We start from the raw sequence: 25396 nt of genomic DNA on the forward strand, positions 1-25396 counted from the left end.
CCTGAAACGTGTAAGTATTTACATATCTGTGCATGTATTGACCATCCTATGGGTTCTTGCAGAACCTCCCCACTCCTCACAACCAGAAAGTGCTTATGTTTCCTCAAATTGAAAGAAGTTTATGCTTCCTTTCTTTTACTCTAGAGTGAGGGTAAACACCTCTGTGAGAGTGCAAATCCAGGCCATGGAAATGACAGACTTGCCTGTGTGCTTTTTCTCACAAAATGCTTGTCCTTAGACTTGGCCACTGAGATGAAAGGGAGTCCATGAAAGATGGAAGGTTTTTCTTTCACGGAGAGGAACAGCGTTCCCAGCTTATTGAGCTGAACTCAGCCCACATCCCCCTCGTTCAAGTCATCTAGTTTTGTCAGTCTACCCTCTAACTCTCCTTTGAGCTGCTGCAATAGAAGTCATCTAGAGCAAAGCTGTGTGCAAGACGCAGGCAGATTTATGAGCAAAAGCAGTCACTGTCGTGGTTTGTCCCACAGACTTCTATGATGGTTTTTAATCCAGTCATAGATAGGCTGGATGGTGCATATGGATACACATAACTCATCTGGTTAACTCTCCATTTGAGTGTGCTGCATCTAGTTTTAAGAATAAAATGGGAAATGAAATAGCTTGAAGCTAACTTGGGTGGTATCTTGAGAATAGATCAGAGAGTCTCCCCTTTATCTTCAAAAGCTGCAACATGGCTCATTTTAGTAGGATCCCACCTCTGTATGGTTCTATAAAGCTAATTAGAAGTCTGATGTTTTCTATGGATTTCTGAGATCAATTTCTGGTTTTGTCCATTGGGGCAAAAAGCCAAAGGCTTATTGTTAAAGCCTTGAAAATTCAAGATGTCTGACCTTGATAAACTGTCATTTATCTAAGCCCTACTGTATGTGGATGGGGGAAAGGCATATGTGTATTATACATATGCTTGCTTTTGTGCTTGTATTGTTCATCACATAAGGCTGTTGTAATGCTAGCAAAGCTTAACAACAGTAATAACAACGATGATACTAATTGTCATTTGCGTCACTGAACTATCATTTTACAATCATCATTTTATGTTCAAGTGCATGCTACTTCTTTATTTTCACAGAGGAAGAGGCATACCTGCAAAAACAGTAAGCAACTTGCCCCAGATAAAACATTAATTATTCAAGTGGAATTCAGAAACCATGTCCTTACTGCCAGCTCTGACAAGTCTCTTAAAACCTCTCTGCAACATGTCATGTGTGAGGGGCAAAGTAAAAGCTCTGAGAATATGCACGTGAACAGTGTGGCAGGACAATATTGTCTATATGTGAGAACAATTCTGTATTTCTATAGAAAATGAAATGTGAGAGAAACAGAGACTCCCATCACAGCCTTACTGACACACAGAACAACACATCCCACACACCTAGGAACACTCTTGAATACTAGTTTTGTTTCTAGAGTTCTGGGGCTGAACTCAGCCATTTCACTGTCTCCAAGTCTGACTGAGTTCATGCTGCTGCTGCTGCCGCTAAGTTTCTCTTCCTGTTGAATCAACTTGCTCTCCCAGTTCTAACTCCTGAGCAGCTCTGGGCTCAGTTCTTCTGCTTATGATCATTAACTCAGCATCCTCCCCAGCTTCATGGATGCTCTGAATGACTACAGACTGATTGTTTTCCTCTCTCTGATCTTAATTCTTTTCTGTTGCTATGGTTTCCTGAAGTCTGACTACTTGGTATCACCAATTGCCTTTTGAGAAAAGTGATGAAAAAGTGACCATACAAAACAACAAAACAAAATCCCAGACCAAACGAAAACCCTATTAGACAATCAACCTCTAGATCTTCATAAACTTTGTCCAAGATTTTGCTCCAATTATATGGACTGTACTTTATCTACACCTGGGAAAAGGGCAATCTATACATTCCTTTGGTCTCACTATATACTTTGATTTCGGAACTACTCATGGGCTTTCTAGACTAGTCAGTGGATTGTTCTGTCTTTTGTATCCTAGCAACGAGTAGAGAAATTCATGGAGGCAGCTCAGATAAGGGCTTAGTCTGACACTCAGAAGAAAAAAATAACCCATGCACTTGTAGTGATTAATTTTAATTACCATCTTGATTGAACTAAGAAACACATCAAATACCAGTGAGGCAAATGTTTATGTGTATCTTTGAAGGCGTGCCTAAGAGGTTTACCTGATAAAGGAAGAGCTACCCTGAACATGGTTGCCACAAAATCATGAGTTAGAGTCCTGGACTGAATAAGAAGGAGAAAAGGAGACCAGTAGCGAAGCACAGACTTTCCTGTCTTCCTGTTCCCTGACCCACTCACATGGGGACAATTAGCCACCTGGTTTTCCTGCTGTCAGGACAAACAGCTTTTCTCACTGCCATGCTTTCTCTGCCATGATGGGCTGTGTCCTCAAACCAGAAGCAAAGCATCTTCTCCTAAGTTGATCATAGCAGCGGTTGGAAAAAAACCCCATGATTAATATACTATCTACATCTTAAAATATACTAAACACAGTCCATGTTTCTTTCAAGCACTACCATTGGGATTGATTCAAGTGGGCACAGGTGCTCCAAATACTTCTCATGTCTGTGCAGCCTGTGCTTCAGCTACTCAACTGTTTTCTGATTTATCCATGCTGTGTTGACACGCATCTCTATAAGAGATGCTTGCTTAAATTAAATAATGTTGTTTTTCTCCTCGCAAAATCTCTGATAAAATTTCTTCATTGTTTTTCCACATTTGACTTTGTTAGCATAGGAAACCTCACTGTGGCAAGTTGCTGCTGGAGAGTGTCTATGTAGAATCAGAGAATTCCAAAAATTTTTTTGTAATGTTGTTGCTCTTTTTAGTTGGTAAATGACTAAGGTTATTATTAGAAGTAGTCATTTTCTAGTTGTCAACAGCAGGCATGGTTAATCTATTTTTGGGTTCGCTTTTAGTTAGACAGAACATTTAGTGAATGATTCAGATAAATTCTTGGAAGACTGTGATTTGAAACAAAACTGCATAGACTTCAAAAGATGTATATTTTAGTAACACCAGGAGCCTACACATTTTGTAGAAAGGGATTTTGCCATCAAATAAATACACATCTTCTATGTGTATATGCAATTTAAACTGACGAAGACATGAGCACTAACCAAACTTTCTAGTACATGTTGTGCTTATTTAAACACAGCAGCAGGAAGTAAGGCTTCTTGCCATGATTGTTTGTACTCTAGCCTATACTAATGTTATCAGCCAAAGAAATAAGGCAAGAAAAAAAAAGAATGGATCACTAAGATTAATAGGCTCTTTAAGAATTTTAACTTACATAAAGATTATCTTAGATTATAGGGCAGGTCTCACAGAATCTTTAAGGTCTTTATGTAAGGGAAGGCATTCACATACAGAAGGGGGGGGGGAGAGAGAGGGAGAGAGAGGGGGGGAGAAACTCTGCATATTGCCTCTGACAGAGAAAGTATCTGAAGTCCTCAAGTGGAGGACATGAGGGAGAGATAAGGAACCAAACTCTCTTCTTGAGCATCCATGAACAAAGCCTGGCAACCATGTACATCACCTTCAAAGCCTCCCATATCTGTGTCTGTGTGTGCGTTTGGTAAACAACACTTGATCTATGCTCTTAACATGTTACTATAGGTATCATGTTGCAAAGCCTATCTTTACAAACGTGTCTTCAGAGAAGATACAAAGATGATCAGCAAGTATGTGAAAAGCGAAAGACCATAATGTATATCACTTCATAGTTATTGATGACTTATTTAAAAAGATAGTTATTGCAGTTCTTTTGCATACATACTCAGTAATAAAGCTGCTGAGCCACATAGTAGTTTTGCTATAATTTTTCTTCCCATTGTGATTACTGCAATAAATATCTTTAAAAATATGTTACTATTTATTTTTATTTCATGTGAATTGGTATTTTGCCTGCATGTATGTCTGTGTAAGAGTGTCAAATCCCCCAGAACTGGAGTCACAGCACCTGTGGGTGCTGGGAAATGAACCCAAGTCCTCTAGCAGAGCAGCCAGTGCTCTTGACCATTGAGCCATCTTTCCAACCCTGCAAGAAATATCTTGAGATAGATTTACTTTCGTGTTTATTCATAGTAGTCAAGATTTTTTCAAACAACCCAAGCAATTTCAATAGATAAAAGAATAAAGAAAAGGTGGTGTAGAAACATAATGAAATATTAGCCTGCGAAAGGAAAGAAATATAGACAAATTTAGAGGACATGCTGAGTGAGTTAAACTGCAAGACAAAGAGGGCATTGTTCCACTGACATGAGGAATCTAAATTAGTTCAATTCAGACAGGCATTGCCCAAAAAGTGCTTGCCAGGACCAGAATGGGGTGGAAATGGGGATTTACTTTTTCAATATTTACAGAAGTTTTTGTTATGAAATTTGCCCACATGTTGACTTTGGCACAGTGGAACTTATTGCACATTTCTCACCACTGAGCTATCTTAACAGAAATCCACATCATTCTCTCATCCAGCTTGCCGTGGTATGTTACTGTAGAACAAACCATGGAAACTTACAATAGCTATGCCCATTTCGACTTCTGTTGTTTCAGCTCTGCCAGCTCTGTGAGAAGCTGGGAGAATTCCAGGAACTAATTTATCCAAGTATCCATGGGTGGGGACTATAGGCATTGATGGCAAGGAGGTTCCAGTGACTGCTGAGCACTGGAGATGGGTGACCTTGGGGTCATGGGTGACCTTGGGGTCAGCGTCAGGAAATCAAGAGCAATGCCTGAAGCTTTGGGTGGTTCTTTATAGTGCCTAGAAGACCATGATTCCAAACAAGGCCTCTATAGATGTCCAGATAGTGTAGCATGAAGGACACAGACATTTCCTACTCTGTGGTCCTCAAAAAAATTCCTGTGCCATTTACCAGGCTGCTGCTGAACTTGTTCTTTCAAACTTAGAAGTAAAATGCGGGATGGTCCGAAGTAAGAAAACAGAGTTCAATTGCAAGAGAGGCAGCGAGTGTCTGAGGAATAGTGGAGTCCTTTTCAAGAGTCAGGAGGCTGTCAGTGACTAACGGAACAGAAAAGCTCCGTTAAAAGATGAAACCGACGATTCTGAATGCCTTTAGTTGGAGACTACATCTGTGTCAGGGAGTTTAGGCATGAGTTACTCACATTGTGCAGGACAGAAAGCAAGTATACAAGAGGCACGTGGCAATGATGTAGGATGGGGTGAGCCAGGAAGGGCAGTAACTTAGAGTAGGTCAGTTGTGATTATATTCATTGAATTATAAAACATGCAAATAAAACAGCAACCTCACTGAGAGAAAGGCTATAGCTTTTGGGAAGGTGGAGGATGTGAATGCCTATGAGAAGAGCTAATGGGAAACTGAAATGCTCATGACCCAGGAGCGCGTCAGTGGGGGTATCTAAAACGATAAACTGAAGTAATGATCAGTGCCTAACAGAATCAAGTGGTTGTGTCCAGAAACAGGCAGGGGAAGATCTCAACAGCCCAAGAGGTGAGCACGGCATCAGGATCATATGCAGCACACGGGGTGATAACATCCATTTTCTGTTGTGGATTCTTTCTTAAACCATGTCGAGCATTCAGCTCTTCAACTGCTTCCACAAGAAAATTACTAAAACAAAAGAAATTAAAGGCTTCACGTCTTCTTTTAGTTTCCTTTCATTTTTTGAAATCAATAGCACTTAAAAATATCAGAGGAAACGCACCTACTGGCAAGGAGAAAGATGCAATTTGTTGGTAACGTTCACAGACAACAGAGATGAGCGGATGCAGGCTTTCTGCTGCACTCCTTGCTAGTAAATGCAGGCGTTGGACTAAGGCATCTCAGAACCCCAGCAGGCTCACTTGCTGGGTTTCTGTTTCCACTGTCATGCACTGTGCACCACAGCATCTAGCAGGCATCCTTTTGAAGACTGTAACTGACACAGAAACACCCCAAATCCCCATAAGATTCTATCAATTAATCAGGAAAACAAATAAGTGCTAACATTAGACAGATGGTAACATTTTTACTAAGTCAGGCAAGCAGGGCAGTTACAGCCACATCCAGAAGCAAATGCCTTCTTTCTGAGTGAAGCACATTTGTGGAAATCTTCCAGATGACCTCCATTGGGAATGGTCAACACAACAAACTACAATGAACATTTTTGCCAAATCAAACAGTGAATCTTTTATTGGGATTTAACAAACATACTTCTTTTTCTAAACATGAAAGGGAAACATTTCACATGATTATCCTCAACTTTGCATCTAAACATCAATCATAAGGTACAATGGCTAGAGACAATTTTAGTGTTATCTTTCCATGTCACAGAAGCAGAAGCCAGGTATAATCAAAGGCCGTGCTGAACTCTCAGGCACAGCTATTATCAGCACTGCCAGGGATCATGGCCTGAGCTTCTGGCCTTGGCACCATACTGGGAGGAAAAACTGTCTAACACAGTCAGTGTGAGTCTGTTACTGTGGTGGGTTGAACCTGAATGCCTCCTGTAGGCTCATATAGTTGCATGTTTAGTTCCCAGCTGAACTGTTTGAGAAGATTTAGGAGTTGCCTTGTTGGAAGAAGGGTGTCCCTAGGAGTGAGCTTTAATGTTTCAAAAACCCATTCCAAGCCCCATGTCTCCCTGTGTGCCTACTGCCTGAGGATCAAGATGTAGAACTCTCAGCTCCATCCCCATGTCTGCCTGCGCGCTGCCATGCTCCCCGTCATGATGATAACGGACTAAGCCTCTGAAACTATAAGCAGGCCCCCAATTAAGTGATTTCCTTCATAGGGGTTGCCTTGGTATCTCTGGATATCATGAAACATCATGCATGGCATCTCTTCAGAGGGGTAAAACAAGGGCTAAGACAGGTACTAAAATCTGAGCAAGAACAAAGCCAGAGAAACTGAGCGAACATCACACAGCGGGAGAAGCTGAAGGGCAAATTCTCCCTGCTCCTCTAGAAGAGAATGTTTGGAAGGTATTACCAAAAGTGTTACTGCATTTACTGTGTCTGCCAGTCCCTGCAATTAAATACCTTGTCTAGGATTCAGGGCTATAAGAAATTAATGAGGCAAGTCTCTCCTCTCTATTAGATAATCAGTGGCCACCATTTTCCAAGGCAGAGATAATAAAATAACACAGGATAAAATGCCCAATCAGCAAGTGCTCCTTTATTGCCAAGTAATTACTCATGCTGCAAAGGAAACCTGCTCAGTCAGCTTTGGCACTGAGTTTACAAACCTCAGTCTTCACAATCACGTCTTAGCTGACTATGATCACTCTGCTCAGCCCACCCTCTCCCTGCCTGTTGCTCTCTGTAATGAGAGTTCTAGAGTGGAAAAACTGAGACTTGTAGGCTAATGTCTAAAGGAAAATATTTTAAATTACCTACAAGAAAGTGTAATTGCTACTTCTGATGAAAACCTAACAATAATCCCTCCCTGTTCTCTGTCTCTCTGTCTCTCTCTGTCTCTATCTGTCTCTGCCTGTCTGCTGTCTGTCTGTCTCTGTCTCTATCTCTGTCTCTGTCTCTCTATGTCTGTCTCTGTCTCTGTCTCTGTCTCTGTCTCTGTCTCTGTCTCTGTCTCTCTGTCTCTCTCTCCTCTCTCTCTCTCTCTCTCTCTCTCTCTCTCTCTCTCTCTCTCTCTCTCTCTCTCTCTCTCTCTCTCTCTCTCTCTCTCTCTCTCTCTCACACACACACACACACAATTGTCTTTGTGCTCATGTCTCCTGCCTTGTTTCAGTTTATTTTTATTTCTTATTCTTAGAAAAGTAGACAATTGCTGCAGACGTATATACTAAAATCTATTTAACTGTGCATGCCATCTATAGAAGTCAGTTTCAAAATAAACAGCTTGCTAAAATTGTGCTATAGAAAGAAATCGACTAGACTATAGACTTTGTGAGAACAGACTGTCCTTTAGGAGTGGTCATCATAGCTGCTCAGAGGACACATGACAGTTCTCCAGGGGGTATGAACACATATCTGACAAAGAGTTAGGCCAAATATCCCTTGCACTGGTGATTTTCATGAACACCCTCAGTTCCTTGTAGACAGGAGTAGTGAGCTCATTGTTGCAGTGGGGTTTTAGATATCTATATATTGAGAGAAATCATAAGAGTACAATGCATATTTTAAATACCAGAAAATTGGCATTTACTTCTGTAAATGTTTTATGTGCACCAGGCCATCTTCTACGTGTTTTGGAGTTTGGAAAAATACACCATGGTGCTCTTTTGTTATTTGCAACCTAAATATTTAAGCTGAAGCCTGGAGTGGATGAATGGCATGCAGAGCCGTCCTCACGAGAGGCCTGTGGAAAGAAAAGCAGCCTGGCCCGAGCTTCTAGGCTCTGCTCTAAGTCAGTTTCTATGAGTTTCTACCTGCTCTATCAGAAGATGACAAACTAATGGCAAAAGCATTTTAGTTTAAAAGCATAGAAGGTAAGAGAATCTTAGTGGAGTGAAAATGAATGTTTTGACCATAGTTTTGGCTAAAGGGATTTACTAAAAATTGTGTATTTTTTTGTTTTTTTTTAAAGTTTTTTTTCTCCTTTATTAATTTATTCTTGTTACATCTCAATGGTTATCCCATCCCTTGTATCCTCCCATTCTTCCCTCCTTCCCATTTTCCCCTTATTCCCCTCCCCTATGACCGTTCCTGAGGGGGATTACCTCCCCCTGTATATGTTCATAGGGTACCAAGTCTCTTCTTGGTAACCTGCTGTCCTTCCTCTGAGTGCCACCAGGTCTCCCCCTCCAGGGGACATGGTCAAAGGTCAGGCACCAGAGTATGTGAGAAAGTAATATCCCACTCTCCACTCTACTGTGGAGAGTGTTCTGTCCATTGGCTAGATCTGGGTAGGGGTTTAAGGTTTACCACCTGTATTGTCCTTGGCTGGTGCCTTAGTTTGAGCGGGACCCCTGTGCCCAAATCTGCCTATCATAATGTTCTACTTGTAGGCTTCTAGGACCCTCTGGATCCTTCTACTTTGCCATTCTCCCATGCTTCTTTCATCTAGAGTCCCACTAGAATGTCCTCCCCTCTGTTTCAGTTTCCTGGTAAGTGAAGGCTTTGGTGGGACATGCCCCTTGGGTTAATATGCAGATATAAGTGAGTGTATACCATTTGAGTCTTTCCGAGGATGTGGGGAGAGAGGAATATTCCTTCATTGCTGGTGGGAATGCAAACTAGTACAACCACTTTGGAAATCTATCTGGTGCTATCTCAGAAAAATTGGAATAGGGCTTCCTCAAGACCTAGCTATTCCACTCCTTGGAATATACCCAGAAAATGCTCCAGCACACAACAAGAACATTTGCTCAACCATGTTCATAGCAGCCTTATTCATAATAGCCAGAACATGAAACAGCCTAAGTGTCCCTCAATAGAAGAGAATGGATAAAGAAACTGTGGTACATATACACTATGGAATACTATTCAGCTATTAAAAACCAGGAATTCCCGAAATTTGTGGATAAATGGATTGAGCTAGAAATGATCATAATGAGTGAGTTAACCCAGAAGCAAAAATTGTGAATTTTGAAGCCCCATCTTTTTAGTTGCGGATCATTTGTTTGGAGAGAGACCTTTGCACACAGTTATTTATTCATGATGGTCAAATATTTTCTGTTGCCATTGTGCAAGGAATGATAAAAGTGTGGGTGAAATCTTTATGTTAGCCACTTGCTAGCCATGTCATTTTTTTTCTTAATTTGTTCTTGTTATATCTCAATGGTTATCCCATCCCTTGTATCCTTCCATTCTTCCCTCCCTCCCATTTTCCCCTTATTCCCCTCCACAATGACTGTTCCTGAGGGGATTTCCTCCCCCTGTATATGCTCATAGGGTATCAAGTCTCTTCTTGGTAACCTGCTATGCTTCCTCTGAGTGCCACCAGGTGTCTGCACATCTCAGAACTTAGCATTTTCAGCTATAAATTAAAGATTTTCCTTGAAAAGTGTTGAAGTATTGCCTCTACCATAAGCAGCTTTATGAGACACATAGCAATGAGAACCTTATCATTCTTTTTCCAGATTCTAAAAGAATTTCCAGATTTCTAGTTGGTGGGAACATTTTATATAATTTATTCTTTAGGCATCCTTTAAAGAATTGATCTGGTTAGAAAAAAAGAAAGAAAGAAAGAAGGAAAGAAAGAAAGAAAAAAAGAAAAACGACCTAACTTGATGTTTTTGTGTATGCATACTCATGTGTGTGCAAATATATACATGCACATATATGTTGCATATGCACATCTATAAATGCACAATAGATTGTCTTTGAACTTCCTTGAAAAATGAAGTTTATGTTATCATCAGATTTGTATTTCATGTGGTGTTTTTATCACCACATGAAATTTTGGGAAAGGCTCATAGACTCTTCATAAGGAGTCTGATGTGGCTTGTTGAATTAGAATTCTATGTGGTTACTTGTCTGTTGTCATTTTCTAAGGTATTTTTAAATGTCAAAATATAAAAAAATAAATTATATACCAGGAGTATTCTAGAAGGCATTTTCAGTTTTTCCTGTCTCCCTTTAACCTTTGATAAATAGATCCACAGATACACAGTGTGAAAAATAAAGCCAAAACATTTACTCACTCAGGAAAAAATAGTTATTTGAGACAGTGCACATGGGCCTGCTCTCCACTAGTATGTGTCATGCAAATAGTTCACATTTTAGATTGTAAGGTTCAGAAATATCACAATCAAGTGTGTTTAATTTCAAGGAGCCAGTAAAAATATTCTTACCACTTCATAAACCCCAGGAAGAGAGTGTAACAGAGCAGTTAAAAGACAAAGGCTTTGGAGTCTACCTGGCAGGACTTCCCATCTCAGCTCTACCTATCAGCTCTATGGGAGCCTACACCAAATGAAGGCATACCGCTTGCATCACACTCTTCATAGTGAGTGCAGTCCACTCTATGAGAACTCCCAGCATGATACTCTGTCTTGCATGATCAACATATAGAAGCCAGTAGTAGTGACAGCATTTCAAAGTAATCTTACAGACTGCTTTCTGTAAGACTGTTCACAGCACTGTCATGATTTTATACTGTGAAGTCACAACAGTTAGAGTTCAATATTATTATCTCTCAATTTCTTGTATGATAAAATGGAGGCAAAAGCACATTAAACAACTTACCTGGATCTCCTGATAGAAGAAAGAACTCTGATGATCTCAGGTTTCAAAATTACATTTCACTCTGTAATCCACTATTCTGTGAAAGCTAATGGAGCTATAAGAGCCATTCATGAGTGATGTAGCAAGGGTTAAGATGTGGGTTTGGGGGCTCTAGGTCTTCTTTGCTTTTCTGCAGGTCTACCCTCTTTCTGAAGTTCCATGACTCTCTTAAGTCTAAAAAGAACTTGTTGGAACTATAGTCCATCGTTCACATGCCAAAACAGCTTGGATTAAAACTTCTTTCTACAGAGTGTTGGCAAATGCTGATGTTTCCGTGAGGAATGCAATAGCAGCAAGCTCCAACATAAATATGGTAAAGATTAGGAGAGGTATCTCTTAGTTCAGTGGGCAAAAGCCCCATTTTCAGAGTGCCCTGAAGATTTCAATTACTTAAGAACATCTGAATGGAAAGTCCCTAGATTGGGGGGGGGGGGCGGGGAGAATGATCATGAGGTCATTTGTGCTCATTGTAGCCAAAGCTGAAGAATAGTGATTCTGCTTGTTGAGTTGCTTGTCATGTGAGTAGGACAAGAAAAAAAATCATTGTTATATAAATGCAAGGTATTCTGAGGACACTCAAGATCTCTTGGATCTGCAGCCTTTACAGACATAGTCTAAAATTGTGCCTTTTCACTAGCTCAGTCATTCTTATTGGCTTGGGGTGCTCTGTGAGCTCTAAGTAGAACGTGTGATTGGAACACATGGATAAAACTCTAATAAGGTAGTAGCAGACCGTGTGCTTTTGAGGACCTGGTGGTTCTCTATTTAAAGCAATTGCTCTATAAAAGAGGTTAATTTGAATATAGCAGTGTGGCAATGGGTCAATTAATCAATAATGCCAATATACTAAATTCCTAATATCACCTCAGTTAACCATGTCCCTTTTCCCATCTCTATCCACCCTTTCCTTCCCTGTACCTCATTTTAAACTCTAAAATCCCATCTCAGGACATAGTTTGTATTTCCTTTTAACTCTTGTTTACTCTGTCCTGCCTGCACCTTGCCTCACTCAAACATATAGTTTATCAGTTGCTTGTTTCATCCTTCAATGGGCTCATGATGCTTTAATTAACAATCATCAAACAATCCAGAATCCTCACGAAATTATTTCTTGATTTTTGAAGTAGCTTAAAGCTACTTCCTTCATCTTCCTTGAATCTCTTCAACTATTCAGCAATTTTCTACAGATATGAACACTTCCCTCTGCAGCTTTTCAGGGAGCCCTCAAGGTCTGCAGTAGAAACAAAAGTGGTCCTGAATATGTTATGTTCTGGGAGTAGTGATAACGTGAAGTCACCTCTTTTGGTTTCCAAAATTAGCCTATTAGCATAAATCTGAGATTGAGTGTCTTAATAAATTCCAACATGGATTAGATTTGATGACAAGCTTTGCGTTAGACTTGGGCCCAACAAATAACACTTACTCTTTATGACTTATTAGATTTTGTGTCCTACAAATGGCTCTCAGAAATCAACCTTAATTCACCTTTTTTTATTTTGCTTCTTTACCATTGTGATTCATAGCCTAAATTTGTTTTGCATCTACTAGATCAAAACAGGACAGTATCGCACAGGATGCCTGGTGTTTTGAAAAAACTTTATGTCTGTGAGAACTGGGGAGATAAGATTATATCAATTCTGAAGCCTCAGCTTGGCAAAGGGTATTATAAGCAAGAAACTGACCTATGATTCATCCAATTTTATTATTAAAACTGCAGAATTGTACAGGAGTTCATTTTACTATATTCAAAGGATATACATAAATATGTAGCCATCTTTACATAGGAAATAGAAATGAAATGTAAGATTGTACAATAGGGGATGCAACCTGCATTATAAATGTGAAATGAGTGAACTTCTCTGGCTCAAAGATCCTTGGTATATTTGGGTAACATGATCAATAACTTTATGTCCTTAAGAAAATGTAGGAATTTGGGTGACATCTAATACTGTTTTGTGCTTATTTCTAGGTTTGCTTTTATTAATGTATGTGCATACACACACACACACACACACATTTTATTATGTCTTTGGATTACCTTGTACACACCATACCACTATTACATTCGTGACAGGAATGCAACATACTTTTTTTTTGCTTTCCAAGCCCAAACATCACAGTTTCAGAACACATTTTTCTTTCACCTACCATCGGCTGTGGTAGTTTGAGTGAGCTGTCCTCCATAATTGTGGGCATTTGTACTCTATGTCTCCAGTAGGTGGTGCTGTTTGCGATGTTTCAGGAGTATAGCCTTGGAGAAGGCATTATTAATGGGTGTGGGGCTTGAGGGTTTAAAGACTCAGCCTATTTCAAGTTTTTCTCTCTGCTTCCTGATAATGGCTCAAGATTCTAGCTCCAGCTACCATGCCTCCACTTTTATCTCTTTAGAACTATGAGCCCAAATAAACATTTTTTTCTCTTTAGTTGCCTTTAGCCACAGTGTTTTTGTTGTTGTTGTTGTTGTTTTGTTTTGTTTTTTTTTATCACAGCAACAGTAACTAATCCATTGGCTTACTCGTCCATCACCACTACTCCCAGCTCTTAAAGTCTGGATAACGAAAACTAAATTAATTCTAGTGTTTTCCAGTTTTGTTAGGTGATGAAAACCACTGATACTGAGATGGGATTGGTACGGCTCTGGAAAAAAAAAAACTCTCGTATCCTAAGATTCAGCTTCATTTTCTTAAATGAGGGCCCAGATTTAACTTATATAGTACTTGTAAGAACATAACAGAAGTTATGAGAATATTATATAAAACATCAACGAAGGAAATATTATGTGCTGTTACTTAAAAATACTAAATAAAACCTCACAGGCTTCAGTACTTTAATAGCACAATCTATTACACACACACACACACACACACACACACACACACACACACACACACACATAACATTACTCAAATAAAATTATTTATATGAAGAAGATCAAAAAACTCTAATTGGCTTCCTCTTATTAATGGAAACACTGATTTCTGCCTCCCCATCTGATGCCAAATGTAGACCCTCTGTCTTCTACTCCTTGCCTCTACAGTGTTCAGGTTTAATACAGTCCCTGTAGACATTCCTTGTCAACCAGCATCACAGTGATAAAGTAGACTATTTGCCTCCTGTCAAGTTGTATCCTGGTTGCAATTGGCCCCAGAACCATTAATTGCCCATTTGAGAGGTGTGAGATCATTGCTCTGGCCTCTGTGAACCTTGGCTCATGCTCAGTCATGCTTAAGTTATCCAAGTACCAGATCTGAATTCTTCATTTTGGACTGCCAAATGTATATTGGATACTAAGTGGTTTTGCTTTCAAGGTACTTTGCTTCAATTATTAAAGATTGAAGATTGAATTGAGAATAAGAATGGCTCCTTAAGAAGAAAAAGAACAAAGGGGAGAGACTTAGTAAAAAGGAGTCATCTGCTGTAAGTTTCCATGTTGCCCAGTGTGAATAGTCTTTATTTAATTTTGTTTCATTAATAAAATAGCTAGAAGGAGGTATAATTGCAGTTTTATCCTGAAGGCTTTAGGTTGCAAAATAGAGGCAGAAATAAGTCATTCCTTATTTCACTGTACCACATGGTTTCTATTGGAGCAAGGATGCATTTTGGAGCAGTGTTTTAAGAAAATACTAAACATTCCATAGGATAAAGTACCTAAGACAACTTTAGGCCATATTTATCCGGTATATCCAATTTTAACATCATGGCATAAGGGTGTCATCTCCTGAAATTTAATTATATGGAAATTTTCTGCTGAAATAACTTTCTCCCTGACAGGGGCCCCTTTCTAGTTTCTTGTTGTCTAGTTTTTCTGATTCCAAGGTGAAGATCTTCACCTGAGAAAGAACACTCAGTGTCCATCTTCCTGGGCCTAGGTGACCTCAAGTAAATCAGGCTTTTCAGTTTCACGCATTTTTCTGCAAGTCACAGAACTCCACTTTCTTTACAGCTGAATAAAATCCCACAGTGTGTGTGTGTGTGTGTGTGTGTGTGTGTGTGTGTGTATACCACCACATTGTCATTATCCTTCTATCTACTAATAAAACCTAGGCTGATTCCATTTTATTGCTATTGTGCATAAAGCAATAATAAACATGAGTGAGCAAATATCACTGTAGTAAAATATGGTGTTCTTTGGGTAGATGCCCAGAAGTGCCATAACTAGGCCATGGGCAGTATTTTAATACAACATTTTAAAGTTAGAAACTTTTTTGACTAAATATTTTAGCAAGAAATTATAGGAGCCTAAACCACAGGGAATTTGTGAATCCTGAATCACATAGGAAGAAGTGGTACCCTAACCAAGATTCTTCCCACGACTTTTCACTCCACGGATTTATACCTGAGAATATGGATGTATAGGCACTTGCATGAGTGTAAAACTTTTTAGAGTATTGTAATAGTAGACTCAAATACTAGGTTTATCATTTTTGTATTAGTCAGTAAGAAATAGTTGCTAAGCAGTTTCAGACACTACCTGATTTTGATGGTCTGATTATGAATCTTGGCTTGATAATGATGCTTCAAACTGACAGCCTTTGGTATAAACCGGTCTTTTAAGGTCTGAATTTCAGTCTTCGTACAAGCTGGTAATCTATTGTCTGAGACTCTTATGATGCTGCAAGTGACAGTGAGCCACAGCTTTGGGCAGCACACATTCATGAGGAGAGTGAAATGCTTCCTAGAACATTTGGTGGGCTACATTTTTTAAACTGTGTCTTCACTTGCTGTACTTTCAATTTATGATCTGTTTGTTAGCCCATCATGAGTTGGGGGAGGTTTTTGTTACAATATATAACTAAAGTGAGGCTCATTAGTTTTGGTGTGAAGATGTAACCTGAGTTGCCTCTCCTGGATTTCTAAAAGAAATCTAAAATTAATTACTTAATAGCACACTTCTCTCAATTTAAATAACATCTCTGCAATGTGTGGTAAGTCAGTAGGAAAACCAATCTAAAGGAGAAGACATTATCCTACTAACATTTTTCTGTCCTCCATGAAAATGGCAATCATCAATGCTGATTATTTTCAGAACTATTCCTAATAAATATCCTATAGTTAGAAATAGCAAGGTAAGATTTATGTTTTTGAGCAAACAAGTAGTAAAGATATTTGCTAGCATAAAGAAAACAGTAAAAAAAAACCCTTAAGGTTTTGTATGACTCATGTTTTTTTACCCAGAATATAAATCACATTTATTACTAGAGATACATTAATATTACTCTATTGAAGGTAGAAATCCCTGCACCTTATAAGGTAAAAAGCAGTCTTACTCAAAATACAAGCCATACTGTGAGGAAAGAATTGAGCCTTTGAACTCACAAATCTTATAAAAAAAGGATGGACAGACCAAATCAAAACCATCAGGGTTATCATGATGAGTTAAAACTATTTTCTAAACCTTTTAACATAGGTTCATTGATGTTTCTTCCTTATGACAAAGCTATAAATGGTAAATCTTTACAGATGGGCTCCTTTGTTCCAAAGATAAGCCTGCAGAATGCTCCATCCACTCCCTTGTTTGCACATTTGAACCAATTTGTGCCGTCATGGCTCTCAAACCTTCAACTTGTCCTCTTCCTAGATTCCCTTTGAGATGCCTGCCCCACAGTATGATATACACTCTCCATTACTGCCTCCAGTGACAACTTTAAGTCAGCTGCTGGCAGATGTGCTCTCAATGGCTAGTGAGCCTTGTCAGTTGTGACTCTACTATTCAAGAGCAATGTTAAATAGCAGAGCTTTCCTTTGTAATTTTGAGAGTTTGATGCAGAACTAGCTAATGCCTATGGAAAAGTGATAAGCTATATGACCAAAAGGTGGACTTAGAATCCTAGCAAACTGATGAAGTCTTTAAAGATCTAAGATACTAACAAAGCGGGGATGAAGTGCAAGCAAGTCTGTCTCATGGGCAGTTGTAAGGCATGATTTGTAACCTTGGCTACATGTGAGAATCATCTAAGGGGAATTTAAAACTATAGATTCTCAGGGAGCATCTTAGACAAAGTTAATTAAGCATCTGGAATTAGGGCCCAGGAATCTATATTTTTAATGTTGCCCACATGACTCAAATGTTTGAGTAGAAGAAAAGTCTCCATATTAGGAGTGCCATGGGATACTCTTCTGATATGTTTAATGTATTTTTATTAAATGCTGACACACTCAACCTATCCTACCACATAGTGCAAAACACTTTAAACAAAGAAAAGAGGGCTGTTTCTAGAAGATGTGGTTTGTACACAGAAATGGGGAAGTGTCAGACAACCACACAATAGACACAACAGTCCTGCTGCCCATTTGAGGTGACACACGTGAGAGGGTGGAGGCCTTTTCCTGAAGGGCAGTCTGCCTTCACCTCATATGCATCCAGAGAAGTTGGGAGCAGCCAAGGAAGTTGGAGAATAGCCAAGGAAGTTGGCGGGGGCAGCCAAGAAGGTCAGGGAACAGCCAAGGAAGTCAGGCAGCAGTGAAAAAAGTTGGGGAGCTACTGACTTTGGCAGAGGAAGATGCTGTCTTAGTGAAACCGTATGCAGTCGTCTTCAGAGCCAAGTGTTGGTGTCTTTTAAATCAGTTTTAGTTTTGAATTTATGTCTAGTATTATTCCCTGTGGTGATGCTGAGTAATGAAAGGTCTGACCATTATAAAAATGAAATTCAAGAATGGTCCAGACTGGAAAGATTCGAAGACTATTATGATGTAGACTCTGGAAGAGTATCCAAAGTTTTCATCAAAATACATTGTATGAATGAGGAAAACACACTGTTCAAGTACTGTATGAATATACACTTATGATCTGCCCCAATGGCCAACATCAACACATTGGGAAGGCAACGTTATAGATGGAACATATATAAAGAGTTCTGTTAACAGCTCCGAAGAGTCCTTTGTTAGTGTCCCTATACCAGCAACACAGAAACCAGAGAAGACAAACATGAAAAGTGCCTCCACAGAAGTAGAACAGGAATGTCCTAGGTGTGCTGTGACTCTTTATTTCCCAGGAAGCACCCTTGAAAGTTGAGCATATTCGAACACCGAAGAGTAAAACTCAAGCTCCAGGAAATGATCTTTTTACAGTTAAAGAAAACATATGTCCTGAAAGTTAATAATCAGGAAATTGGAGTCTGTTGTATAATTTGCTAATTCCAATAAAGTTGAATGATTATGCCTAAGTATATTAACTATACATGGTACCTTTAATAATTAAGACATAAGCACCCAGATAAGCTGGGTTTTGGCAGAAAGCGAAGGGTTATAAATGGCTTAACTCTGGAAAGGCTCACTGGCAGTTGCTGAGGCCTTTGCTCTAATATCTCTCTCCCTGCATCTGATCACCCAGGCCTTTAGAGCAATGTGTAGAGTCATACACTGGCTCTCTCTTTATGTTCTTTTTCAGAGCAACACACATGAGTCCCACTCACATTTCATTCATTTCCTTAGCTGAACAAACTCTAATTCCCTGTACCAGACTTCAGGGAGCAGATAGTGCAACGTCACCACATGTCTAGAAGGGCCCAAGAAGAAGAGTTGCATTATACCTACAAAGTTTTTCTTTTAATTTAGATTTATTTATTTGATGTGTATGAGTGTTTTGTCTGCATGAATTCCCACAGGCCATGTGTGTGTCTGCTGTCTGAGGACAGAAGAGGGCAGTGGGTCCTTTAGAACTGGAGTTATAGACAGTAGGTACTGAGAAATGAACAGATCCTATTCAAGAGCAACCATCTTAGCTGCTGAATCTTGACTCGAGCTCCCATATTTACAATGTTTTAAGAATTATTTAGAAGAATGACATGAGTCAATATTGTAGAGCTATTTCCCAAATATTTTTTTTCAAAACAGAGTTTCTCTGTGCAGCCTTGGCTGTTCTAAACTCACTTTGTAGACCATGCTAGCCTCGAACTCACGAGCATGTGGTATTTTTTGGTTTCTGTGTACTGGAAATGAATGTGTAAGACAATATGAAGACTGAGAGGCAGTACACTTAGTGGTTAAAGACACAGGACCTGGGTTAAATCCTGATATTGTCCCTTATTTACATTAAGATCTTGAGAAGTAATTTATCCTCTTTTGTGACTCAGTTTTTTCCCTCTTATTTGCAAACATTTGGTTAATGCCCAACGCTACCTATAAGGTCTTAGGAAGATAAAATAAGTATGCACGTGCATGTGCAGACACACGTGCATGCACACACACAGGATTTAACAGATATAAATAGATTCTGTATAACAAACTAGATTGATCATTCCTTTGAGTGATTTCCTACCGAGGTTGAGTAAGTAAACAGTTAAAGAGAGATTTTGCCTGAGAGGATGAATAGCCATGCTTCCTAAGGGGCAAAGACATTTAGATTGAGCACTAGGAAGCTGGCTGTAGTTCCATTTCTGCCTTTAACTGGTTGTGTGATGGATCATCTTACTGCTCCTTGCTGTTTTCTGTTTTCTTTCCAGGGAAGGTGAACATAATTCTATTTAACATACATTTACTAGGGTTTCTGCAATGCATATAATTAAGATCCTTACTATGTGTCAGAGAAGTCATCTCAGTAGATGAATTCATGAATGAGAAACATATTTAATATGAAATACAGAATTGCAAAGTTAGAATTTTATCAAGCAGCTTTGGTTATAGGTATTCAAGTTCAGACAGCGAGAACATGTTTTAATTATCTACTGGACATTTAAAATGTCAAAATGAGACTCACCCTTATCTCATCTTATCATCAAACAAAATGAGAGATGTAAGTTTACCAGCCACATGTTAAAAATGCAGAAACTCTGCCTCCTCTAGAGCCATGTCATTTGAATTCTGTCTTATCTGACCCCTGAAGCCAGGAATTTTGTTGATTTCATTTATTGTATTAAGGTGGGAAAGTACGTGGTAGGATCAGGGTTTGCTGGGGCCACTTGGTATATTTAGGGAGTTACAGGAATATAATTCTGAGGCTCTATTTGATATATTAAAACCATGTGTCTCTGTTCTCTCAACCTAAAATCTCTAGCAACAATGTCTGTATGCCAAATGCCTGAAGCATCTGTCTCAGGGATCTCTGAAGAGCAATTTAAGCTATATCGACTGGGGCAGTTTTCACACACACTAGCTTCATACATATATGATTGTAGCACTTTCAATTAAGTGTTTATGAGTTCCTAAGACAAGAGTTTCTAGAACATGCATGATTTAGTCATCTTCATATTTCAAAACTCCTATCACAGTGACTGGCAGAATATAAATGAGCATTTGTTGTTGGATAAGCAAATGTAGAAATAAATGAATGGATACATGTAGTTATGATATTTGTAGTATTTTTTGATGTTCAGCAATCTCTGTCAAGCCCTTTGAACTATGAAAAGATGATAGAAATCTTTAGTAAGTGCATGGAATATACAAACACTCATATTGGTAGAGACTGATGCTGTAATTAGGATCATGGCCCTGGGCCTTCTCTCCTATTCTGAATATGGGTTATTATTTTTTAAATCATTATGTTAAATTTCATATTGGAGGATGTTTTGCATCTGTAGAAGATATAGATAGGGACATATTTACCATGCCACTATTGTTATTTGTAATTATAATTTCATAGTCCTGTATATGTTAATCTGTTTATGGAGATACATGATAATATTTTGTACAATACAGCCATGTTCTTCATGAGATCAATGACTACTGCTAGCCTTAGTCTTCCTGACACTTGCCACTTCAGATAATTTTTTCCCATCACGTGATCTCAGAACTGTTACAATATTCAAGGATCCTTTCTGGGGTAGAAGCGAGGACATTTTGCCCAGTGGCTTGTTTGCCACATTTGAAGCCATCTCCATAAGGAGGTTCTTTGATGCTCATCATCCTCTTTAAGGTAGGCTGGGTATTGCCAGGAGTTAACCTATCTCATTGTCAGTGAATATTTAAAATAATAAAAACATTTTTAAATGCCATATTCTGCATGTCTTGTCTCTGAGGTTTTTGAAAGCCTTATCTAACTATCCTATCTTATCTTCCTATAGAATCATATCTATATGCCACACCTAAGATGTATATTCCTGTGATAAAAGTAGACTAGGGATTGACATGGCCATGATTTGATCTGCAAACAATTAACTTATAGAACTTATTTATCTTAAACAGCCTGCAATAGCACTTTAAAAGTATTGGAAGTAAACCTTGTATTATAATTGAGTTATATGGGTACAATACCTCATATTAGGGCAAGTTTGGATGCAGGCAGAGTCGACAGCAAAACTCTGCCAAGAAAGGGAAAGAAAGTCCTCAGCAGTTCTTGCCTTACAAATATGTCTGTCAGAAATATTGGGCCAGAAGGCTGAAAAAGATGCTCTAACATAATAGAGTTTTGGGTGACTGTTTAGGTAGCAAACTGTCTCTGTCATCTCATTTGGAAAGCTGCTAATCTGCACTCCAGAATATTTGCATAATCAAGTTTATTTCTTCTCAAGTCTCTGATGGAGTTGAAGGCCAGGTAGCTTACCTTTACAATGAAGCTTAGTTGTTTAGGGATTAAGATGGTTTAGGTCTAGATAGATGTTTTAAGTTGATAATGACAAGATGTGATAGAAATAGATTTAAATCCAGACTTTTAGACACACCAAGATAGGAAAGATGTTTTCTTCAAGGCTATCAAATACAAATAGCCAAAACACTAAGAATGTAACATTTATATAATTCCTGATTGTGTCATGGTTATTCTTGCTATAGGTAGTTTATTGTATATATATGGAATGATATAAATGTATATGTTTTAAAAAGATATTCAGGGAACTTTCTTCAGAGAGATATCACACTGAATTCCCTACAGTCATATTAAGTTGCTTTCTGTCTGAATGTCTGAGACCATAGATGGCACTTATTTCTCTATTCAGAACTTCATTTTCATGCTTATTATTGATAACAAATAAACTTGTTTTTACATATAGTTGAAATTCTGTCTTAATTTGGTTAGTTTTTAACTAGTTAAAAGTATCAATGGAGGCAATAACTATACACCTTGTACTTGGACTTGAAGAGTGCTTGGTATCTAGCCTGGGAATTTCATGGTGTATGACTAGTCCACTGACATCAATGGTTAACTCTGTCCTCTTTGTCTCTGGGAGGAGAAACGATCAAAGTCAGAAGCTTTGTCTGGCACCCAAGTGGTTTTAAAGCTGGGGCTTGGTACCTTTCAAATGCAAACAACTGTTGCATATTATTTTTCTTTTAAATCTATCGTAGATATAACCCAAAGTTGATCATGGCCTTGGCTTTTACTTTTTAAGGCTCAGTATGAGAACTCTTCATTTCTTTCTATGGTTTCCTTTCTCTGGTGTTGTTTTTTCTTTGTTTTCATGCTTCCTTGGGTCTTTTATGTCTCCTTGGAAATGCGACAACTTTATGAGGTAAAACTATGGCAAAAATTAATTCCTTATGATATAAATAAAGTTCTCACCTAAGGCAGTTGTTTTATACCTAGTAGCCAGCATGTCCTGAAGTAGCTACATATTCAATTTCATTTACAAGTGGAACTGTGATTTAATACAGTGGAAAAATTATGATTATGGAATTTTACTTGTCAAGAAATTCAGGCTTTTCTATAATCCTCTGAGAACTATTTCTCTCCATTATTCCTTCGCCAGAACATTGCTGCCCAATATGATATTTGCATTACTTTTTGGCAATAAATTGTAATAATATTGAAAGTGAGTAAGCTAATTTGGGGAGAGTGGGCCACTGACAAATCAAGTGCTTTAAGCTAAGTAATTTCCTTTTGTATTAAATATTAAGAGACTTTTCTCTTCCTTCCAAAAATTGCTTTGTGGTATCAAGACTTTACTCAAGTTATTTTACTCTTGATTAATTTTTAGGGATCTGTAATGACTATGCCACACTACAAGTAGATTATATGGTTCTGCATCAAGAGGAGGCCTTTAATTTTCAGAGATGACTGTTCTGAAATTGGAGTAGCTGCCACCCTGTTCCAGAATCCATCATCAGCACTTCACATATCTTAACTCCCTCTTCTTCAGAAAACTTGCTTTGAGCAAATGATAGAAGGTAATATTCTACAGATGAGGAAATTAAGGTATAGTATTTTAACAATTTTCCTAAACTAGTAAGAACCAAGTATTAAAGACAAGAATAAAATCTATGTAGTCACCCTCTGGAATCTGGCTTTTTGAATAATATACTAAAGTTACAACAACTCCTAAAAGATTTCGCTATATTTTATTTAGTTTCCATTTAACTTTTGTCAAGGTTGAATATTAATAGCATATTGTGGTGTAAGTGGATAAAATATTGTAATAATAAAAAAATCACTTCTACCTCCAGATTTATCAGTGCATTTTGGAAGAAAATAAAATGAAAGCACATTTAAACAAAACCTATATAAATTACAAACAGAAATATTTTCAGTGCCATATTTTGATTATGTAATGAGGCTAAATTTTAGAAAGCGCCTCTACATCATCATGAAATTCCTTGCCTGTACATATGAATATTCACAAAATATAACTGTTGAATATATATAACTAGTTAAATTCTTTGCATTGGTTAGAAAGTGCTTTTATATCACACTTGATTGTTTTCATTGAATAATGCTAGCTGAATGAAATACAATATGATTGGTCCTTTTTTTTTACACAGCAGTGACATATTATTACAATATTAGTAATATAAATAGTAATATGTTTTGAACATATAATAGGAGATCTATATTTTATGAATATTGCTTATAATACTTTATTATGAATAATGCTGCTAGTACTTTTGTTAAATGAAAAAGTGCTTTACAGAATCATTGATTATTCACAATTCATGACAAGGAGATCACAGTATTTAAATTAATCATATTTGTTTACTGCAAATAAAAAAGTGTTCTGGTTTGGCTGAAACATTCTTTAGGTGTTATGAGAAGCAGTGAGTAGAAAGGCAGGCCTCTTACTAGATGCCACCATAGAATTCAAGGTAACAAAGAGCTATGAACGTTTTTTGCTACAAGAAGACTGATCATGATTAAAGCCATTAAGTAGATAACAGTTTACACATTCCATCAAAGTGCCATCTTGCAGGCATACAGATGAAGGGGATCCAGGCTATCCAGATGAGACCTGACAGGCTATGGTCAGCTCATGGGGGAGGAGGGCCCTCCCTGTCAGAGGTCTAGGGGAGGGGAATAGGGAGGGAGGATGGGAACAGGAAAGTGAGGAGATAATAATCAGGATGTAATGTGAATAACTCATGCTAAATAAAAAAGTAATAAATAAATAATAAATAAATTCTATCTCCCATGTGGAAAAAAAAACCCAAGATCTGTTTCATGACAGTGTGACATCATTTTCCATTTTTTGAAAGTCATCATCAGAAACAAGGAAACAAAACAGTGAATCTTGTTAATGAAGAAGAAGAGAAACACACTCAGGAATATGAAGGGCTGCCCAAGGGCACTAGACTCTCTTAGAAGTGCTCAGTGTTGGGTCCAGTGCAGCAGGCTCTTCCCACTTCCTCACAGTGAGAGGACCATGCAGATGGCTAAAACCTTGCTAGGAACTGGAGGTACAGGGAGAAAGCAGATGGGAAGCAAAACGCCTCCCTCATTCCTGTTCTAACTCTGTCTCAAAGTTTAGCTCAGAAAAGAAGAGGGAAGGTCACACCAAGAAGTGCATAGCTTCTCAGGAAGCTATCTTATTTTGTTGCAGGTGAAACCTTAGCCTGTAGACAGCCTATCTACCTAACAACCTGACTCACTGAAGGCCAAGGATTAACAACAGAACTATTGCAGTAATCCAGGAAGAAAAGAAGAGGAAAAAGTGATGAATAAAGCAAAAAAATCTAATGATGAAGTACTCAGAAGAAATGTTTTGCCATAGATCGGGACAAATATTTCCAGATGTGATTCCAGTATTACTAAAGTGAGCCAGAGCATATTTCCAAGCTCTATTCACATCATGGCTAATAAAACCAACAATGATTTCAGAGCCATATACTACAAAACATTTTTAATCATGTGTATCAATGTCAAAATATGTATGATTCATCCATCAGAATCCATTATAAGAAAAACACATCATATGATCTGGTCATAAAATCCAATATTTTTTTCTTCCAGGATTTTCAATCATGAAATTAGATTTTTAAAATGACAGAATGACAATGACACACGGTAAGAGAAATGCAGTTACAGGTTGTAAGTCTCTGATGTGGGCCATGGTGCTTGTGTGTTTGGAATCTCCTGCAATGACCTGCATGGTCTCCCAATGT

General features: G+C 38.3%; 1 protein-coding gene and 1 long non-coding RNA gene across 5 annotated transcripts in view; one reads left to right on the top strand and one right to left on the bottom strand.

Moving 5' to 3' along the window:
- The window catches only part of LOC311582791, a 171694-nt gene that overhangs the window by 145974 nt on the left and 324 nt on the right, over positions 1-25396 (top strand). Inside the window, exons 2-3 of one of the 2 annotated variants that reach the window (XR_014774237.1) lie at positions 23002-23219; positions 24835-25396. The exon at positions 24835-25396 is cut by the window's right edge and continues 324 nt beyond it. This is a non-coding gene — a long non-coding RNA (uncharacterized lncRNA). The remainder of the gene's footprint in view (positions 1-23001; positions 23220-24834) is intronic. The other variant, XR_014774238.1, reaches the window with a different exon arrangement.
- Positions 1-25396, bottom strand: part of BANK1 (B cell scaffold protein with ankyrin repeats 1) — a 248800-nt gene that overhangs the window by 60062 nt on the left and 163342 nt on the right. The window lies entirely within an intron of this gene.

This window comes from Acomys minous (assembly GCF_964271855.1).
Source record: "Acomys minous genome assembly, chromosome: 14".
NCBI lineage: Eukaryota > Metazoa > Chordata > Mammalia > Rodentia > Muridae > Acomys > Acomys minous.